The sequence below is a fragment of the Priapulus caudatus genome, unplaced genomic scaffold (genome assembly GCF_000485595.1).
Source record: "Priapulus caudatus unplaced genomic scaffold, Priapulus_caudatus-5.0.1 Scaffold354, whole genome shotgun sequence".
In the NCBI taxonomy this organism is placed as follows: Eukaryota; Metazoa; Priapulida; class Priapulimorpha; order Priapulimorphida; family Priapulidae; genus Priapulus; species Priapulus caudatus.
Genome location: NW_014577415.1, coordinates 220,189 through 227,170, shown reverse-complemented (window position 1 = coordinate 227,170; position 6,982 = coordinate 220,189).

Here is a 6,982-nt window from a genome sequence, read left to right as displayed (position 1 = left end):
CACACACATACACCAAACCCACACACACACACACACACACGACACACACACACGCACCCCCACACACACAACGCACACACGCACCGCACACACAAAACCCACTATATCACACACACACACACACACACACAGCACACACACATACACACACACATATATATATATTATATATACACACAGCACGTGCGCGCGCGCACACCCAACACACACGCAGCCCACACCCACCACACATCACACGACACACACACACACACACACACACACACACACCACACACACACGCACACACACACACACACACGACACACATACACACACATACACACACACCACACCACCCACACGCACACACACAAACATATACACACCTGCATGTTTCTTCCCAGCACGTCGCACGCCATGTACTTAAGCACCTGCTGATAGCTGGGTTCAACAGATCGACGTAAGACTCGAGTTTTCCGCTTTTGTATTCGCCGATCGTCTTCCCTGAGGTATGTCTTCACATACGTGTCTGCGATTATCGAAATCGATTGATCAATTATCGGGCACAACGTCCGACTTCACGCTAACATTTCAAGTGATTATGTCCGGTTTCTGCATATATCGCGCGTATGTATGGTTACCGAACAGAAACGAATGCGAGATGATTGTATCTCCTACGTTTTACAACGCAACATTAAAGTCAAGAAGTGTTTTATTCGGGTGTATCTCATGTACACGCTTGAATTATTCGGGAAACAACTTGTAACAGTATATCTAACTCGAGATGTATTATGCATACGTTAAAGCAACGATTCGGGAAAACGTTTGTTAATATTAACATATTACCAGGTGGGTTTCCGTGAACGTTATTAGGAAGCCCTTGCGCACACAGGACATCTATCTCTAGGTGGCCTTTCGACATTACAAAGCCAAGCCTCAGCTCACCAATATCAGAGCGGTCTGTAGAGATAAATATTATATTTATTCTATTATTATTCTATTATTATTATTATTATTATTCTATTATCTACTTCTGATATTATGTATATTACGTTATTAGATATTATTAGAGATATTGTGTATTATACAACTATATTGCGAAAACTAATTGCGAGTAACATTATTCCTATAGCATATCTCTCTCTCTCTCCTCTCTCTCGCTTCTCTCTTCTCTCTCTCTCTCTCTTCTCTATATATAGTATATATATAGTATATATATATTATATATATATATATATATATATATATATATTATATATGATATATATGACATTTTACTGCGCAAATGGAGACAAGAAAGATCCTGTACGAGTAATGTATGTTATTTCGAAGATACTTGTTAGATCCGTACATAGACAACAGTCAAAACTATGCTTAACTGATACATGCGAAAATGCATACGTACAGTGCTGCATGTAAATATATTATATATATATATATATATATATATATATGTATATATATATCAAGAGTACATAATAGAGACACATCTATTAGAGACATAATAGAGACATAGTACATAATCTCTATTATGTCTATATATCTCTATTATCTCTATATATCTCTATTATGTACTCTTGATAATTTACCGCGCTTCCCTCACCCCGTGATGCAACCCTTACCCATACCCATTTTGTTTACGTCGACGCGCACCCTCTGCCGAGAGAATATATAAATTCGTTAGCGACGAGGTTTCTAGTTTTTAGCGCGGCTGTTAAAGCATGAACATCAATAATGGAAAAATCACATAGTAACCCGTAATAAAGGAGAAATTACGTTATACATCCCTTAATTAATGGCTTTTTATACTGTATTAAGTTTTTGTTCGGCTTTCTTCAAACGCATTATCTTTCTATTTGGGACAATTAACTTAAATTAATAAGTAAAGAAAAGTCACCTGACTCTAAGAACCAATTAGATTTGTCAGGCAGACTTGCCCAGACTCAGGAAACTACTTGCGAGTTCTCGTCAAATATCGAAATGTAATTTTTCATATGACGTCGGCAATTCGGCTTATTAATTTTGTCACGCGTGATCATTTGTTGTGCGCGATCCTGCATTCAATAAATCGCACAATTCTAGTAATGTTCCTGTAATAATTCCGATAACAATGGCCGCATCTTCATACGCGTATGCGCAGCTCTAAATAAGCCACGCACGCTAAAGCTGTTTTGGTCAGGGTTGAGCGCACACCTTGAGTTCTGCTGAGGTCCTGCTACTGATGTCACCATCATAAGATCTTATACATCTAACTACATCTTACCCCTGCAATAACTCGAGCTAAAACCATATCGAGCTAGCGTGGTATAAGGCCCGCTTTGGGGAGTATAAATAGGTGAATAGAAATATGCCTAAGAATAATGACTTGGTCGCATGCAAGCTAAATAATATGAGTCATCAATCACCAAAATACCTGCAGGGCTTGCTAAACATTTAGTTAATTTTTGCTAACCATATTGTTAGTTAACCATTTAGTTCATTTTTCACTAATCAGACCACGCCTTCATACAGTCGACACTGCTGTTTAACTTGTTCCTAGCAATTTGCCATTATGAAAACGACGGAAAACCCGTCTATAACCAGTAGGTGGCGCAACACGCCAGGCTGTGCGACAAACTGCCGACGGGGGCACCTTTCATTTATAAATCAAACATTTTGTCATTGCGAAGCGCGTAGGTTTTCACCAAAGATCATATAGCGCCGTAGGCTGTAGGCCTACGGCGCTATATGATCTTTGGTTTTCACTGCCGACACACGACCCAAGGCCCCAGAGCGCAAACTAAAATTGTGTTCGAAAGAGAATCGTGAAACATCAGCTGTGTTTCTTGCAGCGTGTTGTATGGAGTTTGTATGTGTTTGTATGGAGGTGTTTCTTGCCAATCTTAATTAGGAAATGATTTATGTAGAGAGAGAGAGGCTAAAAAATATAATGACCGTTATGTGAATGAGATGAGTTTTGTGGTAATAATAATAGTAATTAGTAATAATAGTAGAATAATATAGTATAATATTATTATAATATACTATAATTAGTAAGAATAATATTAATAATAATTATTATTATTTTTGTGGTGCCAGGTTGCTAGTGTGGTTCTAGTCTAGGCACCTAATTTTAAGTACGATATGCTGTTTGTTAGTAAGATAATTTATCAATATAAACTGTAGTCTGTTGGCAGGCTCTGTTTAGTTCCTGTAAGGTTTGCACTAATGACGGGAAGGGGTTACAAACGTGTTAGCTATTTGGCATGTGCGCCTTACAATCATAGAATCACTATGTTTAGTGGCTGACTAGAAATAGTTTCGACGAAATCAAATAGATATTTTAGGAATTTTGTATATGCTTTAAAGTAAGCATTTTAGGCTGTTGTGGCTGGATAGCAGCATGAGTGTTAGTCTAGTCCAATGAGAATTATCACGAGATTTTTATGGGGATCTGTATAGTAGCTACTTGGCGATAGCAGCTGCGGTATGCGGCCTAAGCTTGATTCTCGTTAATGATGCATATATGCATTGCAAATTACCCGGAAGTAATTCTTCACTAGTATGCAGCTATTTTACACTGATACTCTAAATTATTAGCATTAAAATGGGGTTGTGGTAAACTTGCGATAACGTTAATTGTCTAGTAAATTCTAGAATGTTCTTTTCTTCATTGCTATTTTGTTGCATGTTTCTTTGCTGTTGCCTGCTTGCTGACATGCGTAGAGTCTGCTTGATATATAAGTTGTTCTATTCGTTAATGGAATAATGCAAGGGATAATACATCCGAATAACCGACATTTTGTTTCTGTCGTATTTCACAACATCGATAATTGAAAAAAACCGTTATTCGATCAAGTATCAATACGTCATTCAGTCATGGTCTTTCATATACCTCAATGAATTATGATTGGTTACTATTTACATATGGGCGGTTCGTCAATTAGCATCGATGGACGAAAAAACACTCATCGATCAAGTATCAATAAGGCATTTAGTCAGTGCGTTTTACACACTTCAATGATTCATGATCAGCTATCGTTACATATAAGCGATTCCGACAATTGTAATTCTCTACTCGATCAATTATTGATAATCTAACAAGCCAATTCGTCAGATATCTATTATTGCTGCAGAGCACCGCGTTGGAGACGTTTTACGCATTGATACTTCCAAATTAATGGTAATGACGCCAATGCCATGAAACTATGCTCACTATATATGTCTCATGGCCTAGGAACTTATGAACATAACACAATGTTACTTGCATATTCGGACATTATTCCTTCATTGTTGACATGCGTGGCGTATATATAGGTGATACGAGCATGTGTGAATTATGGAACCTCTGTTCCATACAATTGTAACTATACATACGTCAACGATGTTTTATTTCAATAGATAGTAAAAATGCTACTTTTGAGCGCTGATGTTGTTTGCATATTGACAGTGCCGTTGCCCTTGTATGTGATAATTGCATTGTGTGACTACGATTAAACTCAGGCGATATACGTGCTACAAAGTTCAATTGACGAAGTCGTTGTTGTGTGTATGTGTGCGTGAGTGCAGACAGTACGACCGCGTGTGTGTCCTTTAGATTGTTGAGCAATATGCTGGCGAAGACGCGACTATACGCTTTTATTACACGTCCTGAGATTCTCCTTAGACGCTGACTAATACGATGATATTGTGAACGTGAAATACTGTAGGTACGTTTAGGTGCGTACATGCGTGAAAGCGTGCGTGTGTCAGCGTGCGTGCATGTGCGTGTGCGCGCGTGTGTGTGTGTGTGTGCGTGCGTGCATGTGCGTGTGCGCGCGTGTGTGTGTGTGTGTGTGCGTGCGTGCATGTGAGGTCGTGCGTGCGTGCATGTGGGGGGGTGTGAGTGCATTGCTTACATGTATTACAATTATACGTAGAGTAATACACCGCCTTACATGATAATCATGCGTTCCAGAAAAAAACGTTGTTATGCGAAAATCCGTGTAGCGTAAATCACGTTTATCACAGAATGTTATTATATGCGACCCTACGAGAAAAAAGCTTCGTATATACTGATTATTAAAGTGGATAAACCTCGCAGCTAGATGCATATATATACCTACTGTGAGCTCGTCTATGTTGCAAAAATTTACTACAACTTATTTCTATTGCTACTTTCACAACATTTCTTCATAAAATCGAAACGAGTAGCACCACAGGATGTTTATAGTGTTTACACATCCGGTACACAGCCGAGCGAACGTTGTGCTGCATTACCAGTTCTTTTCTGTGATAACACATGTTATACTTTATAGTTCGATGTTAACTCGGTACGAAATTGTGAAATTTATTGAAATCACATGTTATCTACATTACATTTGCAATCAGGAAACAAATATAGTGTTTTGTTCCAGGAACTATTTGCGCTAGAGTAGGGCTACTATTTAGCGTCCTCTGACACTTCGCTCAACATTATTTATTTGTAATTTCCACAAAACCGCGTCCGATGGGGTAATTCAAAATAGTAATCTTCAGAGCACATTTCTGTTTCAATGAGAACATTTCGTGATGTTCGCATACTGCAAGTATGCTCACAATAGGTGTATATAGGCTTTTTGTTGTGAGGTTTATCCACTTTAATATTTTCCCCGGCGGGAAATGGGTGAAATTTTCCGGGGGAGAGCTGAGCCTGTGTCACTTTTGCCACCCACAGCTATAGCATGGATTATTGTAATAGCAACGTTACAAGTCAGACTAGGAAGCTGACGCGGCTTTAAAATGAGCTATTATTGAAGCTATATTATATTACTACGGCTATAAATGCTAGGGCGCCAAGTAGCAGGTTTCTTTCGCTTGTGCACACGCTCAGACTCACGGTCGTGCACAGGCAGACAGCCACAGCAGGCAGTGTTGCCACGATGTTACTTGACTCTTCGATGGTTTGTCCATATGCGTGCAACCGAGCCACGCGCGTGCATTCGCGCATGCGTGTACATACACGCGTGCGTGCACCCGCTCCTTGCAAGTTAGCGCTACCCTATGCAAGCCGGGTGTACGTACAGTCGTCCATGTACTTATACGCACACGTAGTATGTGCACACTTGCGTGCATGTGCGCGCACGCACATGCGCGTTTGAACGTACACGCGTTACCGCTCGTCGATCAGGTTCAGGGTACGATTGGTATGGTGAGATTTTAGGCAGCCGCCCTGGTTGAGGTAAGACAGCGAAATTTAATTTCGCTCTTATATATAGCAGCTGGGGCTGGCGAGTTGACAGCTCTTATATGCTGTCCGTATACATTTACCACTTAGGCGGCATTGTATCGTGCGTGTATTCTAACACCTGCTCCGCGCTGAATAACACTGTTCGCATTGAATTTATTTAAATGCGTGTTAGTGCTATGTCTCGGGCAACTAAACATTCAATCATTATGATAAATGTGAGCGTTACGCATGCAAGCGTTTAAAAAGTTTAAAATTAAACTTAATTAGGATTTGTAAAAATTGTAATTAATGTTTTATGAAAGATCCTATTAATATTTTGTGGTTTTCCTTTATCTCCAAACAGTCCGTGAATTATTAAAACAATTGTAGACAACACGACTGCACATTTTTCCCAAATAGATCGTTTACCGACAAATCACTAACTTTCTCCCCAATGGGGGGCTAAGCGTTCCGCGGGGGTAGGCGTCCTCTGGATTTTACTGGATTTTACTATAGTGGCCTTTACTCGGAAATTGGATGTTTACTATCGATCTTCTTCTTTTGTACAGCTTTCTATAACAGCCTGAAATCGTTGTGAATGTACGTGCAACATTTATACCTGGATATATGTATAATGAACGAGGGAGACGCTGCTCAGGGACATGCGCAAATTTCCCAAACAACATGTGTCTGTTCGTGTGCGCGTGCGTGTGTGTGTCTGTGAGCGCGTGCGTGCGTGCGGGCGTGTGTGTGTGTGTGTGTGTGTGTGTGTGTGTGTGTGTGTGTGTGTGTGTGTGTGTGTGTGTTTGACTCACTCGCTATACATAGATAACG